General features: G+C 32.1%; 1 protein-coding gene across 1 annotated transcript in view; it reads right to left on the bottom strand.

Moving 5' to 3' along the window:
* The window catches only part of LOC127557076 (glypican-5-like), a 646,856-nt gene that overhangs the window by 54,972 nt on the left and 573,457 nt on the right, over positions 1-18,427 (bottom strand). The window lies entirely within an intron of this gene.

Below are 18,427 nucleotides of genomic sequence, written 5' to 3'. Positions count from 1 at the left end.
TTGGAGTTTTTATTTTAGGGTCTTTTTCAGAAGATGTTTGATAAATTCTTTCAATGTCTATTTTACCTTCTAATTCTATTACATCTGGGTAGTTCTCTTTGATGATTTCCTGTAAAATAGTATCTAGGCTCTTTTTTTTTAATATCATAATTTTCGGGAAGTCCAATAATCCTCAGATTAGCCCACCTAGATCTCTTTTCCAGGTCTGTTGTTTTTCCAAATAGATATTTAACGTTTTTTCTAATTTTGTATTTTTTTTGGGGGGGGGGGTTTGCTTGATTGATTCTTGATGTCTCAATGAATCATTCATTTCTATTTATTCAGTTCTGGTTTTTTAATGAGTTATTTTCTTCATTAGCTTTTTTTTAAACTTTTTTTTTTCCATTTCATTATATATATATATATATATATATATAATATATATATATATATATATATATATATTTTTTTTTTTTTTTAACTGAGTTATTTCTTTTTTCCAATTCACAAGTCCTACTTTCTTGGGAGTTCTTTATTTTTTCCAATTCACAAATCCTAAATTTCTTGGGAGTTCTTTATCTTTTCCAATTCACAAATCCTACTTTCCTGGGAGTTCCTTACCTTTTCCAATTCACAATTCAGGAAGTTTTTACTTTCTTGCATAGCTTCTCTTTCTTTTCTCCATTTTCCTTCTAGTGTCTTTTAAGATTTTTAATAGTCTCTTCTAGGAGAGCCTTTTGTGTTGGGGATCAGGTTAGATTCCCCCTGTGGGGTGTTTTCTAGAGACTGTCTGCTATTAGTCTCCTTCGGGGTGAAAACCTGCTCTCTTTCTGTATAGAAGCTATCAATTGTCCTTTTGATTTTTTTACTCATTTTTTAAAGCCTTTAGGGTCTGCCATCAGGGCAAGGAGGTTACCAGCTTCCTCTGCAGAGCAAGGATAGGTGTATGGGTAGTAGCTGTCCTGCCAATAGGCTACAAAGAGAGAGGTGTGGGAGTGCTCTGAGAAAAAGTTCCCCACTGGAAGTGACTCAGGTCTAGGTATCACAGCCAAGCTGTGGAAGTGCTCAGTGAAGAACCTTGCTGTGTGGATTAGTGACTACTCTGGAGCTAGAGTCTGAGCAGCAAGAATGTCAATGCCCCAAGCCAAAGTCCACTATGGGGCTGTTGGTTTTAGCAGCTGCCCAACAAATAGTCCCATAGGGCACCAGAAGTGTCTCTGCCCAGGGAAGCATAGTCACGCTGTGGAAGTTCCATTGCCCCAGACTGATCCCTGTGCAGATTAGAGGCTGCCCTGGGCTGTGCCCCCCTGCTGTGCAGATTAGTGACTGTCCCAGCAAGCCCTGTATAGCAGAATGCAGCTGCACAGCTGTGCTGTAGTCTGTGCTGAGTCACTTCTGGTTTTGGGCAGGTATAGCCAGATCTTGTTAGGTTCTGGCGTTTTTTAGAGTATCCTCTACTTATGGCTTTAATTTCTCTGCTGGTTTACTACCTTGTAATCAAGGCAGAGCAGTCAGCCTATGGCAGAGTCATCTCTACAACTTTTCTAACCACAAAGGCCACCCCTTCCAGGTCTGCTCAATATTATCTAGCCTCTAGTTCTATCCATATTTGTGCTGGTCTGTTCCTGCTGCTCAGGACAAACCTTTTCTGGCCATCTTCCAGATTATCTTTGGCTGGTAAGTTGTTGCACTTCCAATCTTCGTGAATTCTATTTTTGAGGCTGAATTTTATAATTGGTAGTGAAGGTATGAGAGAGCTCAGAAAGTTGCGTGTGCTTTCTCTGCCATCTTGGCTCTCTCCCTCCCTCTCCCCCCCCCATCCCCCTTCCCCTTCAGCCTCTACTTCTAGATCTCCAGAGATCACTCCTTATGGAGTGCTTTATATAAAATTATTTTCTCATATGCTAAATTTGCATTTAAAAATAATTTCAATACTTCAAAAATCTGTGATGCTGGTATAAACTTCTCCAAACAACAATAAACCTATAATTACAGAAGTTTATACCAGCATTGCAGACTTTTGCTCTATTGAAATTATTTTTAAATGTGAATTTAGCATAAACAATAGGTTTATAAACAATAAACTTATTATATCTTAGTAGGTTTTTTAAAAAGAATTATGATGTAGCAGTGCCCCCAAAATTCATCATTCTATGATCAATATGATATTAGATCTTTTAAAACTTGTTTAGGCTGGTTCTTAAGTGATGGTGATACAATCCTTTTTCCTGGATGACATAGAAAATATTTCTATCTTTAAAGATGCAAAAGCATTAAGTACCCAAGCTCAACTGCACATCACAATTTGCCATTGAAGAAGAGTTTAAATAATAAAATCACTTATTTGCCTAAGACCTAATAACATGGCCTATTTCTCTTCTTATAAGTAATAGTTAAGAAAGAAAACATTTGGTTAAGAAAGAAAACATAAAAAAAAATATGTGCCTAACATTTCTATTTGAAAGTTTTGAAATAATGAAAGATTTTTATCTTCATGATTGAATGTATATATTGTGTTCCCAGAAAGTATTTTATCATTTCATTTACATTTATATTCTAATAATTAGATCCAAAAATATACTAAGTGACAAAACAAATGTTATTTGTGCTAATTGTAGCAACATGTCTCTCTATTAAATCACCTAATTTTTTAAAAAATGAATAGAGAAATAGGTGTTGTTGTTGTACCAACAGTATCATTTGTATATTGGCTGAAACTGTCCTGGTATCAAAAAGTGCTGTTCACTATAATGTTCAATGCTAAGCATTTCATTATTTTTATTATTTGTTAATATCTATTCCTTCAGTAACTACAGGCAACACAATCAGTTTTTTTTTTAATCACTACAGATTCAATATATGTGTGTGATTGTTTTGCCAATTCAGAGATGAAACATATTGAATTTGATTTGTAATCCTGCTTTTGCTTCTAAAAAATCTACATGAAAAATAATATTTGTTTCTAAAATTATTAATTGACATTTATTTTGTTAGTTTAAATTCAAAATCTTTCCTGGAAAATGCAGAACAATAACAACAGAAACATTCATGTGACTATTGCTGTTATTATACACCTTCTCTGCCACTTAAGAATTTGCCTTTGAAACTAGGAAATTAAATGATTTGTTTAGATTCACACAGCCACTATGTCAGAGACAGAAACTGAACCAGGTTTTCCTGAATCTAATACCTATTTTCAAGACACAATGGTATCCTAACTGGTTTGATAATGGTGCATAGTAAAAGGATTAAAATAAGTAAATCCATGTTTATTTTACTATTTTATCAATAGCCAATATTTGATAGGTGTTAATTTTAGAAGCACTGAAAATATCACCTTATCAGCATTTATTAATTTTGGTTTGTTGTTAGAATATCTAGAACATTAGTCAGTGCAAACAGAGATTGGGAGTATCACTTCTGACCCATGAAGTCTTTAATGCCATCTTTTTGGTCATCTACTTTTCACTGCGGAGTCATACCGAGATCCAATAGGAATGGATGTTTTGGAGCAGATACTGTGGGTAGGACTGGGGAGAGAATTGGGTTTGTTTTGAGAGAGACGCAACAGAAGAGGAAGAAAGGGGAGAGTATGGGTGGATGGAGTCAGGTTTCTACTTCTTGAGAACATAAGGAGACATATCAAGACATTATTTTATTTTAGTTTGTCAATTTAGAGATATGATGATGAACAGCTGCTTGGATTTCTGAAGGCAGTATTTGGTGCAGTGATGGAAGATGATATGCTGGTGAACTGAAGAAATATAATTCAGTGTCACTGCCTTTCAGAAATTTTATCCCTCCTCCCCAAACCTCTAAACTCTGGAATAAGCAGAAGGATTAACTACTTTTCTTTGGTGTCTAAGCAGAAAAATAGTTTACTACCCCTGTTCTCAGATACCTGTAAGAATGATTAAAAATCATTTATTTTATTTTCAATAAACTGTTTTGACCACCTTCTTTCTCTAGTCCCTCTCCTGCATTTTCAGTCTGTCCCTTCTTACTATAGTCTATGCTATGGCAAAAAGATGAAAGAAATTTTGGAGATATGGCTATTGTTCATAGATTGATTTGATATTCTTCAAGAAGTAGATACTGAGCAGAAAAATGTTGAATTATGATTTCTTCTTACTAAGTTACTCAAGTAGTGACTTTCTGTCATAGTACAGATTTTGTAGCCAATCTAAAGGTATAAACAGGAGAAATAAAGAACCCAAGAAGAATCATATGATTTCACTTTAGGCTATTAATGACTAATTTATTGTGAGAGACAGAATTGTCTTTTTGGAACTACTTCGTTTAGCAAAGATTTCCCTCAGATTACTCATATTAAATCAAAAGTCTGGGCAACAGAGAAGGTGAATAGGTTTCTCTCTATTCCATCTTTTCTATTACTACAATTTGACTTACCATACCTTTACCTTGTATTATATATGGAACACTAGACTTTATCCATTGTGTCAAAATTCTGGATCACAAATGCTTCATAAGCACCCTCTTAATATCCTTACTTGCCAACATGTTATATACATTATATTACTCTTTTCTTTCCTTCCTATTCAAACTAATTTTATCAGCCCCATAAAATAATTCTCACATGGGGGCAGCTAGTTGGTGCAGTGGGGAGAGCACCAATCCTGAAGTCAGGAGGACCTGAGTTCAAATCTGGTCTCAGACACTTAATACTTACTAGCTGTGTAACCCTGAGCAAGTCATTTAATAACTCCAATTGCCTCAGCAATACATATATATAATCCTCATAAAAGCTTTGTTTAGTAGATACTATTAACTAACAAGTCACTCTAGACAACATATAGAAGTCTCATATAGTAAAGCTATTCTTACTGAATAATGACTGAACTTGCAGTTAGAGAAACATTGAGTCAAACTCCATCTCTGTCATTTACTAGTTGTTTCACCATGTGTGAGTCACTTAACTCAGTAGAGATTCCATTCATCTCTAAAATGGGAATAATAACACCTGTAGAAACTCCCAGATTTGTGAACATCAAAGGAAAAAATGCTTGTAAAGGACTTGTACAAAGACTTGTAAGTGTTAAATCAGTGTCAGCTGTTAATATTAATCAAGAATGTAATTCTTTAAAGGCTAGTGAGCTCTGCCTTTGTATTTTAGCATGAACTTGAGGTATTATGAAATGTCAACATTAGTTGCTCTATTTTATCACTATGTAAATTTATGCAGAATTTAAAGAAATGTTATAGAATGCATTACACTTTTAAGTACATTTTCCTTTTTTAAATGGGGAGAAAAAATGGGATTATCTCCTACGCAAATGAATGTGAAAAATAAGTGGCCAATAAGTAATCACTAAGTCTTGGTCAGATAGAAAAAAAAAGACACTACCAGGGGAATACTGTGTATTGAAAAGACCCCAATCCTTCTTTCCTTGTACATATCCTGCTTCTTTGCCCTCACCCTGTATTGTAGACTTTGAGTTTACTTCTTTATCATCTCAGCTCTCTATACCTGGCCTGATTTAAATCCCTTTCTACGCATCCTGACATCACTTTATTTTTGACACTTTTGCTTCGTTACAAGAATTAGATTTCTGTTTCTAACATACTGATTTCTCTCTTCCTAATGCTCTAGTGCTGATGCTCTTAACTTCTCTTTATCTATTTAGCACAAAACACACACACACATAAATATAAACACATATTTCTCCAACATTAACTGAATAATATACTGTTGAAAGCCTTAAATACTGGTAAGCAGAAAATAAATATAAGATTAAATACATCCTATTGTACCCACTTCAAAACAGGTGAAACTTTTTTTTAATCTATTCAGACAAAAATACATTAGCTTATTCCTTTCTGGGTCCCTGTTTCTTCATCTTTAAAATATGGGTGATGACTTTTAAGGTCTATACCAATTCTAAATGTGCAATCCTACAATCAATTTCTTAATTATTATAAACATGTTGATGTATACGCTGGAATTTTTGATCTCTCACTTCAGCCTGAAAAGAATTTATCCAGTTGTTTTTTTTACCCCTTTATCTTAAGTTTTAAAATACTAAATTGTAAAGACTGATTTTCACCTCTCCTTTAAAGTTGTCTTTCAAATACTCTTTTCTAAATCAATATTTCCTTTATCCACCTCATTGAAAAGAATGAATGCTTATCTACCTGTTATTCAATAAACACTCCTAAATATTATGAAAATTGTTGAGAAAATGCCAAAATGCAGAGTTTGAATAGATCATAACTCACCTGCATCTTCTTGACACTTTCCCCTCAGGTAGCTAATAAGAATGAATCAACATTCTGAATCCTACATGCAGCAGCTGTAGCAGCAGTAACTCAGAATAGTCAGAATAGCTGACAGATATGCTGAAGAAAGTAGGTTTTAATTCCTTTATAAATCTTTTGCTCATTGTTAATGAAATATTACTGACACACACGTGTGTATGTATGTGTGTATGTATATATACACATGCATATATAGAGAGAGAGAGAGAGAAAGAGAGAGAGAGAGGTAGATAAATATTTTGTTCATTGTTAGTGAAATATTACACACATGTGTGTATGTATATATACATACATGTATAGAGAGATATAGATGTAGTATAGATAGTATACATACATAGAGAGAGATATAGATGCAAGGATAGATAAGTGGATAAATAGATAAAAGATAGACCAGACAGACAGACAGATAGATAGATAGATAGATATTGTGTGGTATCATTAAAAGACTGCAGAATTTTTATTCAAAAGACTTGGATTCAAATCTTAACCCTGCCAATTTCTACTTTGTGACACTGAGTAGAATTTTAACTAAGGGAATCTAGTTTCTTCTTGTATTAAAAGAGAAGTTTGGAACAGATGATGTCTAGATGTAAAATTATATTATTAAGAAGTTTCTCTTCTCTTCAAATCCCCTTTTTAAATGTTAACTACAACCACAGAACAAAAGAAAACCCGACACCTGAAGCTGTGTCTACATGTATTATGGGTTCAACCAGTTTAGATGAATCAAACAATTCAACAGCTATCTATCTCTTCCTCCAGTCTGGTCTTCTTGTGTTTTTTTTTTTTTTTTACATAAGGTGAAGGAAGAGAGGACATTTATTTGACAATAGGGATCTCATAAATGAAACAGCTCTTTCTTCTCTTTTATGACTCTTCCATTTTTTTCATAGGTCTGATCCCAGACTTTGATTTTTTTATCCTTATCTTTTAATTCTCCTTCCAAAATTTGTAATATTTTAATTATAAATATTCTTTTACCTATCATGTACTCCCTCCCAAAAATTTCTCTTCTCCTTCCTTTCCCCTTTTCTTTTAGGATATCTATTTATTTATCTATATCTATATCTAATATCTATCTATCTATGTATATAGAAAGAGGGGGGAGATTTTTGTATTCCCTCTTCTTTTATTTAATACAGGTTAAAGTGTAGTCGTGTAGCTAATGAAATGCTTTTTCCTCAGTTATTTCTCTACAATTTTAAAATCTTCATTTTACATACTTCTGTGTTTTCATAGTAATCTCCCTCTTTTGCTTCCTTCTTTCTTTCCCAGGATGCTCAATCCTCTCTCCTATAATTGTCTTTTCCTAATAACATAAAAAACCCAAATCACCCATAGACCTTCTGGCATTTTAACTTTTGTTCTATGATCCTTAAAACTCTTAAGTTCTGAGAAAATATTTATTTCTTCTTCCCCTACTAATATGTAAACAATTCTTCCTTTTTTACTTTTACTTTTGTAGAATTACTTTCACTTATGCAAATAGGAATACATTTCTGTGGTTTTTTTCCCTTTGATACTTGCATTTCTGTTTCCAAATATCTATCTACCTTTAGATTTTTACAGTAGGAATGCCTGGAAAATCTCTATTTGATTAAATGTTCATTTTCCTCCTTTTGGGTAGACTAATACAATGGATGGAAAAGCCAGGATGGAAAAGGATTTTGATAGATTTGATCATTAGGATGAATCTAATAGGTATCATTCAGTAGAGAGAACCTTAAAGTCTTTTACTTGCATATGAAAAATTAACATCATAAGTAGAAGATAGAGAAGATGACAATACTTTGTCTGGAAAAAAATTAAGAGATTTTAGCAGAGTACAAAATCAGTATGACTCCACAATTTTAGAGTGTCAGCCACAAATTTAATGTGATTTTAAGCTGTGTTAAGCTTCTTGGATCAGAGGAATGATATGCTTACCCTGGTCATACCCTCATCAGACCTCAACGTTAATAAAAAAAAATAAAAGTAAAGTTATATACTCAGGTTCAAGAAATCACTTCATAAGTAAATGTTGGGGGAAATATGGCTGGGCAGCAGCAATTCATGTGAAAAAAATTCTGTAGTTTTGATATTGTTGTTGCTGTTGTTTTTAATGGGCTAGATGATCAATATGATTCAATAGCATGATTTATTGGCTGGGGAGTGGGCTGGGTGGGAGCTAATACAACTTTAAACTTTAAAAGTAATGTCTAAAATTAAGTGGTATTTACAGAATCTTATATTATGCTTTAGGCAAGCTATATATGGCTTATATTCAGGCTATATATTTTGGGAAGGGTAGTTATGAATCAGAATTCATCCATAAAGGAGTATAACTAAGATAGTAAAGAAGAATCTTAAAATCACATGTTATGAAGATCAATTGAAGGAACCCATGATATCTAACTTGCAGAAGAACATATTTAATAGGGGACATTTAACGTGTTTGAACAGCTATTATGGAGAATAAATTTTATTTTGTTTGACCCCAAGAGGAAAAACCAAGATCAAGGAATACTAAGCCCAAATAAACTGAATTTGGTTTAATAGAAAGAACAATTATTTGAGAATTAAAGCTGTCCAAAAGTAGAATGGGCTTCCTCTTAAATTCAGAATCCTAGCATGGGAGGGGAAGTGGGGGTGAAGAAAGATCTTAAAACAGAGGTTAAGGGGTTTTATAGATGGGATTCCTGCTTGTTAAAGATGGGATAATATTCTGACATTCTTTCCAGCATATATATATATAAATTAAATGGAAGTTAAAAATATAGTTTCCACTTTTTTCTTTCCCTCTACCTTTTTGTTCTATCTCCCTATCTCCTTTGTCATTCTGTAATTTCTTTAAAAATTTGTTCAAATTGAACAATTTTAAGACACCATTCTAAGGCTATCTCTTACCAGAAAACTCTGACTAAAATTTGAGTTAGAGGCCAGAATCTAAAAACCAGAAAAAGAATATCATCATTTTATATGTGAGTTCCTTCCACCATTACTAATAATAAAATGGATAGAATCTACTCAAATATCAGCTGGGGGACTATGGGCCAATAATTTAACCTCTTGACCACAATGTCCTAACCCGAAAAATGAGAAAAATTATATTAAATGGTCCCTATCTATACTTCAACCTCTCTATTCTGAGAAAGTTTAAACCTGATTCTTACTCAAAGATTAAAAACACCGAATAAAAAAAGAAAGTATGAAATAGATGTATTACAAAAAAGAATAGCTTTATTTAAGGATCCCAAGACACACTTAAAATTCCATTCAAATAGTAACTGTCCTATGCAAGTTTAAAGTTCAATTTAAGCAATATTTGGAACTATCATTGAAAGTCATCAGTATAAACTAGGTACTTAATACTTGCCTTTGCTATCAAAATAATGAAAAGGAAGCCATTTATTTTTTGAAATTGTATTTCAAATGAGGCACTCACTTTCTCCTCTCATAGTTTCTTACAAACTCAGTTCTACATCAGTAACCCATCAGATATAATTTAATATACAGCAATTTGGCATAGTTTCTGCTTTGGGGATTTCCCTTGATTAAACAAACATGAAGGATGAACAATCACTGATTTTAACATAGAAATAGTTCTACCATGTCAGAGAAAAAAAGAAAAAAGGTCTGGAATAATAAAATAAAATTCACAGGGTGCCTGTTGAGCTTCATTTTTAGGCAACAATCCAATTCAGTTACAAATCTTCAAAATGCAGCTCCAAAACCATCTTCAATAGAGAGGAAAAAAAGGGGGGAAGGTGTGGGGGAAGGGGAAAAAAGGAAATATTATATCACAGTTAAATTCCTTCTTTATAATTAACTTCATTTGTCTGTCACTGTCCTTACTCAGTAATTCTATGTTAGTGATAAGCAATCTTTAATGTATAATTTTTCTTTTCCCAAGAGAAGGAAAATAAATATCATTGATTGCTTGAAAATTCAGGGTACCAAACTAATACTTGAAGAGATAATTCAATTAGAAAAGATCTATATTTGAAAATCCAGTTCATTGGACACCTCCAGGGCAAAATTTGTCTCTTTCATCAAAAGGAACACTTAATGATTATAGTAGGTTTAGAATAATCCAATAATGGCAAATCTTTGTGATCATATAGAATTTGCTCATCTCTGTATTCCCAAAGCAGAATTCTCCTAATTTCTGAATAAGAATCAGCATAAAGTCCCCAGATAGCATAGCATATCAAATATATGATTAATCAATTAAAAAAAGTTTATTTATAATTTGTATCTATGACACATAGACACAAAGTCCCTACCCTCAAGGAGTTGACATTCTATAGAGAGAATATTCATCAAGGTATGTCATAATTCAGAGTTGCATTTTCTTCCCAGTATGGCACAAAGGAACATTGTTTACAATGTGACATGTTTTTCTTCATTTAAATTTTCCTTAGAAATTTAATTTAACAAATATTTATTAAATTCCATTCATGAATTTAATTCTATGAATATTTATTAATTTAAATAGTATTGAATAATTTTATTCAGCAAACATTTATTAAACATTATATATACTGTTTGGCACTGAGAAGACAAAGGAATAAGCAAAAACAATTACTGCACTCAAGCTTGTATTCTACTGGGGGAAATAGTACATTTATACAGATATGTCAGTTCAAGATAATTTAAGTGGAGAAAAGAGCACTAAAAAGTAAGGTTTTTTTTTTCCTTTGTTTTTAATAAAAGGAATTAATTCAGTTAAGCCTTAAGGGAGACTAAAGAAGATGGGTTACATTACAGTTATTGGGATAGACAGCCTATATTAAAGTATAAGTAAAAAGGAAAAACAGGTCAGTTTGGAAGTAAAGTGAAATAATTCTGGAAAAAAAATAGTGTGGAGTTAGATTATGGAGGATTTTACACATAAAGCTTATGGATTTATATGGAGAAAATAAGTATCCATTGAAGTTTTTTGAGTAAAGGAGTGACATGAACAGACTTGGGACAGAGGAAGATGATTTTGTCAGCTCTTTGGAAAATGGAGTAGAGAAGGGAGAAATTAGAAGCAAAGTACAATAGAATTTCACTGAAATAGACAAGGTACCATGTAAAATGGATTGTGGCTGAATGAAGAAAGGAGCAAAATGACAGATATGTTGTAAAGATAGATTTGATAAGACTTCACAATTAATTGGTTATGGGAAATAAAGATAATAAAAATTGTAACACCAAGGTTGTGAATCTGAGAGAGTAAACTTTAGCGTTTCCCAAACATAACTATACTTCCTTTATTATTAAGTTAGATACCTAACATTTATGAATTTATATATACTTATTTGGATATGTAATACTGATTCTCATCCAAATTTTTCACTACATTATTTGTATTACCCCAGGCAAGACACTTCACTAATTTGGGTTTATTTATCTATCAGAAGAGCACTTTATTCACCTTACCTTCTTTATTGGGTTGCTGTGATAATGAAATGAGAAAATGAAGTGAAATTGCTTTCAATACATACTTAGATAAAGTGTAAAATTTAATTATGTATTTCTAAATATATTATGAATATTTATCATACATGTAATTACAATTATATATAATTATTTTATGTTATATGACATTTAGTATGTATTATATATGTAATTACTACAATTATAGATTAAAAAGTTATAAATATGAAATGAAGTTTTATGAGGGTAAGCACTAAATAAAAAACAAAAACACTAAACAAAATTATAACTCATCAAAATTATTTTGGATTCTCCTATCTCTTCTTTAAGGCATCTTTTTTTTTTTTAAATACTGACTCTCTTGTCTCCTCATTCACTTTGTGAATATCTTCCCTATATTATAGGGTTCTGTAAGCATCTTTTCTATAAGGTATATGACACATTTCAGGACAGGTAGTTGGTGAAGTGGACAGAATGCTGAACCTGGAATCAGAAAGACTCATCTACCTGATTTCAAATCTGGCCTCAAACACTTACTAAAATTTGCAATCTGGGCAACTTGTTTACTTTAGTTCCTCATCTGTAAAATGAGCTGGGGAAGGAAATGGCAAAGTACTCCAGTATGCTCATCAAGAAAACCCCAAATATAGTCACATGAATTGAACACAAAATGAAAAGATTGAAGAACAATGACTCATTCCTATTAATCTTCCACTGGAATGATGTTTCATAATTTTACAGTAAGGAGAAAACCACCTATAATACATATGAACAGTTATGGTAATATTTTAACTACAGCATGAGAAATAACACTTTAATAGTGTATTACCATGCCACATTGGCATAAAACTTATTTAAGGTACTTCCTCAGTGGTCCTTTAATATGGTAACTCAATATTATCAATATATGAGATCATGTAAAATAACGGTGATTCTAAGGGAAATTGAGGAGATATCCATCAATTAGGGAATGATTAAAGAAGTTGAAGAATAGTATTGTAATGATATACTATTATACTGAAATGAAGATGGGGATGATTTCAGAAAAATCTGGGAACTGATGCAAAATTAAGTGAACAGAACCAAAAGAACTGAATGTAGAAAGAAAAATGCTATCTATCCTCAGAGAAAAAGTTGGTGAACACAATGCAAATTGCAATATAGTTAGATTCTGTTTTGTTTTGTTTTTTACTTATTTATTTTCCTCTCTTTTTTTGCAGCATGACTATTATGAAAATAGGTTTCACATGACTTCACATATAAAATTTATATTTTATTGTTTGCTTTCTCAATGGATGAGGGAGGAAGGGAGGGAAAGAATTAGGAACTGAAAAAAATAAATGAATAGTAAAATTAAAAGTTAAAAAAAGTAAAAAACTTGATAATTCTGAGAAGACCATTATATCTCCAGCCTAAATAACTAAATAAGTTATTTAGATTTATTATTCTCTAAGAAGCTTTTCTAATTGTATAAAAACAAAAATTTAAAAATAAATTTCTAAGTGTTGCCTCCTAATGTCTATCTCCTGAATTAGACGAATAAGTCGTGATCTCTATCAAAATCCTAATACTGTGTGTCTCACTATGGCATGAAAGTGATCAATGGGATTAAGTGATCTTTTTCTAAGACTGTATTAGCAGAGTACAAGTCTTGCAAACAATATGATATGAATTGAATATGAGCTTGGCAGTAATATGTGTCCTTCATCTAAGCATCATGGATTATATATGAAGAATTATTTTTATCTTTTGGCATTTTTGGAAGTACATTGTAACTTGATAGAATACAAAAGAAGGCAACCACAATAATGAAAAACCTTTCAAATTATATCATATATGGATCATTCATTAGAGAATCTGAGCATTTTTAAATACCCACTATATTTTAGGCATTGGGGATAAAAACCTAAAGAATGTTGGAGTCATCAAAAACTTATTACATCTTGTTTAGATTGAAGATGTGTTGTTTGTTTTTTGGGTGAAGGAAATTTAATAATTTTTTTCAAGTATTTTGGAGTCTATGTTTTGTACATTTTTTTGTCCTCAAAGTCAAAATCAGATATAATTAATGAAAATCATAATGAAGAAGATTTAGACATGATGTAAAGAAAGCTTTCTTAATAATTAGAGCTATCTGAAGTGTAATAAGAGTAATTCCAGGAGATAGTGAAGTTCATTTTACAGATATTTTCTAGGAAAGACTAGATAGGTCTTGTCCATGATATTGTAAGACAGGTCCTTGTCTAGAGTTGTGAGCAGGAATATATACCTCTGAAGTTCCTTACAATCCTGAAATTCAGTGATTCTCTTATTAGCCTCAGATATTCAGCATCAAAAGTTTGGCCAACAGGTGACTAATCTGCTTAACAACAATAACTCCTGAAGATCAAGGATGTTAATCTGAGTTAACAACTGTATCCAGATACTACACAATTACAGATCTTGTGAAGTATTGAAACTAAATAACTACATTTATATCCAACTCCTCCTTCCACTTGTTGATCAGTTTACTATTTATTGATTTAAAAAACCAAAATTTTATTTTATAATGACCTATGATGTTGACCTTTGATGAATCTCCTTTAGATTCTTACTAAATTAGATTTTATTGAACAAAACTTCAAGTGTCTATAATACATGATTCCATTGGAAATGATGCAGGAATGATAACTATTATTATTAACCACTCATATTTCCAAAGATTTTGTGTTTGTAAAGCACTTTGCTCCCAATGACATGTGAGATGTGATTTTTTTTTTTGAATGAGTACATTGTCCATTGGTTCCTCTGTCTCATGGCTGTTACAATCTAATGTGGGAGGAATATAACATACACATTATTGTAATACAAAATAATGTATAATAAGTATGCAAGAAATAGACTGTGTGGGGTCTGGGTTGGGGGAAAATTTATCAACTCCAGGATAAGGAATTAATAGTGGTTCAAATTTACTCAATATTTTAAAAAATCGCTATTTTTATAAAAAATACTTCAACACATTGAAAAAAATTATATAATGTGTGATGTTCCATATTCGTAGACACCATATTTCTTGAAAGAAGGGTTTTAGGTAAGAAAAGGGTATAAATATTATCTAACATCATATTCTTCCAGATCCTTTGACTCCTTAGCTCCTGTCTTCCAACTCTGCTCTATTTCCACCACCTGCTGAGAAATTTTCTTTACTTGAAATGTTTCATATTCAAAAAATCCAAAAGTTAAATTCTTTAAGGCCACAAAATTATGTCCCTCTTTATTTTTATTTTTTAATAATACTATATATTTTGAAAATAAAAAACTAAGATAGTTTTCAACCTTCACCCTTGTAAAACTTTCTGTTCCAAATTCTTCTTTCTCTTTTCTCCCCACTCCCTACCCTGTATAACAGGTAATCCAATAATTGTTAAACACGTGCAGTTCTTCTATATGTATTTTTACAATTATCATGCTGCATAAGAAAAATCAAATCAAAAAGGAAAAAAATGAGAAAGATAAAAAAAGGAAGTAAACAACAAAAAAGGTAAAAATGCTATGTTGTGACCCACATTCAGTCTCCATAGTCCTCTTTCTGGAAGCTGATGACTCTCTCTATCACAAGTCTATTGGAATTGGCCTGAATAATCTCACTGTTGAAAAGAACCACATTCATCAGAATTGATCATATAATCTTGTTGCTGTGCACAGTGTTCTCTTGGTTTTATTCACTTCACTTAGCTTCAGTTCATGTAGGTCTCTCCAGCCCTCTCTGAAATTGTCCTGCCTATTGTTCTTATAGAACATTAATATTCTATAACATTCATATACCATAACTTTTTCTCCAACTGTTTTTTTTATAGATTCTTTATCGTTTCTCTTCATAGTCTCCAAATGTTTGTTATAGAACACTAATATTCCATAGCATTCATATACCATAACTTATTCAGCCATTCTCCAACTCATGGGCAATTACTCAGTCTCCTCTACAAAAAGGGCTGCTACAAATATTTTTGCATAGGTGGGTCTTTTTTTTTTTTCCTGAGGCAATTGGGGTTAATGACTTGCCTAGGATAAACACATCTAGGAACTATTAAGTGTCTGAGGCCAGATTTGAACTCAGGTTCTCCTGACTTCAGGGCTGGTGCTCAGGTAAATTCTTTTTCCTTCTTATAATCTCTTTGAGATACAGGTCCAGTAGAGACACTACTAAATCAAAGTGTACAGTTTGATAGCCGTTGGGCATAGTTTCAAATTGCTCTCCAGAATGGCTGAATCAGTTCACAGCTCCACAACAATGCTTTAATGTCCCAATTTTCCCACATCTCCTCCAATATTTATCCATAACTTTTCTTGTCATCTTAGCCAGTCTGAGAGATATGAAGTGATATCTCAAAAGAGGAATTTTCTTTCCTCTGTTCAAAAGTGATATAGACCATTTTTTCATATGATTAAAAATGGTTTTAATGTTTCATCTGAAAATTGTCTATTCATATCCTTTGGCCATTTATCAATTGGAGAATGGCTTGTATTCTTATAAATTTGAGTCAATTATCTATTTACATATACATATATAAGAAATAATACATATTGCCTTTTCAAATTTGTATCCAAGCTCAATATTTTTATCTAAATATGTTTCTTTTCCTCATTCTTTACTTTCTGCCATTATGTCTCTCTCTAAATACTCTTTCTTTTCATTTTTGCCTCAATTCTTTGAAGAAGAACTACTGCTTCCCCATGGCCACCTGCCTCAAAACTGTAATTCCATCCATATACTTAATTTCATTGCTTCATTAATCACTTTTGCACCTATCTTCTACCTCACCCTCACTATCAGCTCCTGGTCCTAAGGTTTTCCTATTCCTAAACATGACAAAATAGATTCTTTACTTGCCCTGCTATCTCTTTAAGGTTTTCATTTTATTTACTTCTCTTTTTTACTGCTTTGTTCCCAAATTTATTGATATGATAGCAAACACCAATTTATGATCATCTTCTTTTCAAGATTTTTACTGAATATAGGAGCACAGTACCTTTTTTCCTTTTCTATCTATTGAATTATAAGTCCAATATTCTTCAATAGATATAAAATACTCTTGCCCATCTGCCCTAGAATCTCATGGCTTTAGAGAAAACAAAAGTATTTTCCTCCTTTTAAAGAACTGTCGTTCCTTATCCTGATATCCTTATCCTAATACCCACTTTCATTCAGCAGTAGGTTATATTAACAGAGAAAAACATTCCAATTTTCTCATAATGTTATTTATATTGATTTGTCTATTTACCTTTGTGCACCTACAGAGGCAAAAGCAAACATCATGGCCACAATGACCATAATGACCAGTTAGTTTTTGGACTGATTCCAGACCTATGCTCAGAGAACTCTTAGGTAGTGATTGATTTCCATGTCTGAGATCAATGCACCTCAAGAGGCCACTACACAGTTTGGTTTTAGAACAACAAAGCCTTTTGGCTTGTGAATTCTAACTGTTTGAAATCTATTTCTTTTGTTTGATTTTCATTTTTCACAGAATCATATTCCCTTTCTTCCTTTACTATGTACCAGAGGCAAAAGGAAAACAAGTTTGAATTTAAACCCACGAGGGTAGGTGACATATGGCCCTAACAGGAGAGTTCCTGAACAACATGGTAAACTGATCATTTCAATCTCAAGGCACAAGGTAATAATTTGCAGCTTAATTAGCAACTTTACTTTTTCCAGTTTGAAATGCAAAAAAAAAATGTGATATTATAAGCCATAAGACGATGTTTAAACTTTTTTCATTTTAATTATGGAGAAAATGCAGACTCAAATTTATTTCCCTCCCATTTGTTTGGTCTTCTAATTAAATGATTGCCAGCAAGTGGGCTAGAAGTAGTAAATATATGCATAAAACACTTTGGCAGTGCACAGTAGACAAGATACAACCCACAGCAACCAGCAAAAACTGGGCAGACACTTTGAAGCACAACAGGCTACATATAGACAAGCTAGTTAATTATATCCCTCAGGAGTGGGGTTGCCAAGCCATGCATAAGTCACCCTTCATTAGGAAAATAAAACAAAATACCCACAAAAAAAAAAGTCATTTAAGGGAAGCTCTGTATAGTAATACTGAACTTTTATTTCCCCCAGTTCAATAAAGTAAGCATAAAAGATGGAGATAATTGAAATTACTTCATTTTTTAAAGTTCATTGATTATGTCAAGAAATTTATGAGGTTCTTAAAGAATGATTTTGAGCAAATAATCATCACTTTCTCCAATGAATACACTCATGTTCTTTTTCTCTCTCCTCTTACCTTCTCTCTGTCTCTTTTTCTGTCTCTGAATCTCTATCTCTCTGTCTTTTTCTCCCCCTTCTTTCTTACTTAAATTTCTTTTCCTAAAAAATATTGCCTTTTCAAATTTGCATCCAAGCTCAAAATTTTTATCTATATATGATTTTTTCCTCATTCTTAACTTTATATCCTCTAAAAGGGTATATAGAGAAATAAAGGGAATATAGAGAAATGTGAAATTGTGTTCATAGAAAAAAACTCAGTATATTTAAAAGTGAATATTTAATGATGGAATGAATGATTTTCCAAAAAAGGGCAAGTCACATTTTCCCATTCCTCATTTGAAATTGTAATTGTTGACTTTTTTGTTAACCCAAATCCAAAAAAATATATAAAATGCAGAGTAATTTCTTTTTTCAAAGAATCAACATTTGCAAAAATACAAATATGTTGTTATTAAATTAACTTGCCATGAAAAGTCCTTGCATCAGAGAAAGCTAAAGAATAATGAA

Source organism: Antechinus flavipes, chromosome 3, assembly GCF_016432865.1.
Source record: "Antechinus flavipes isolate AdamAnt ecotype Samford, QLD, Australia chromosome 3, AdamAnt_v2, whole genome shotgun sequence".
In the NCBI taxonomy this organism is placed as follows: domain Eukaryota; kingdom Metazoa; phylum Chordata; class Mammalia; order Dasyuromorphia; family Dasyuridae; genus Antechinus; species Antechinus flavipes.
Note: the sequence above shows the minus strand (reverse complement) of the source record. Positions and strands in the feature narration are given on the sequence as shown.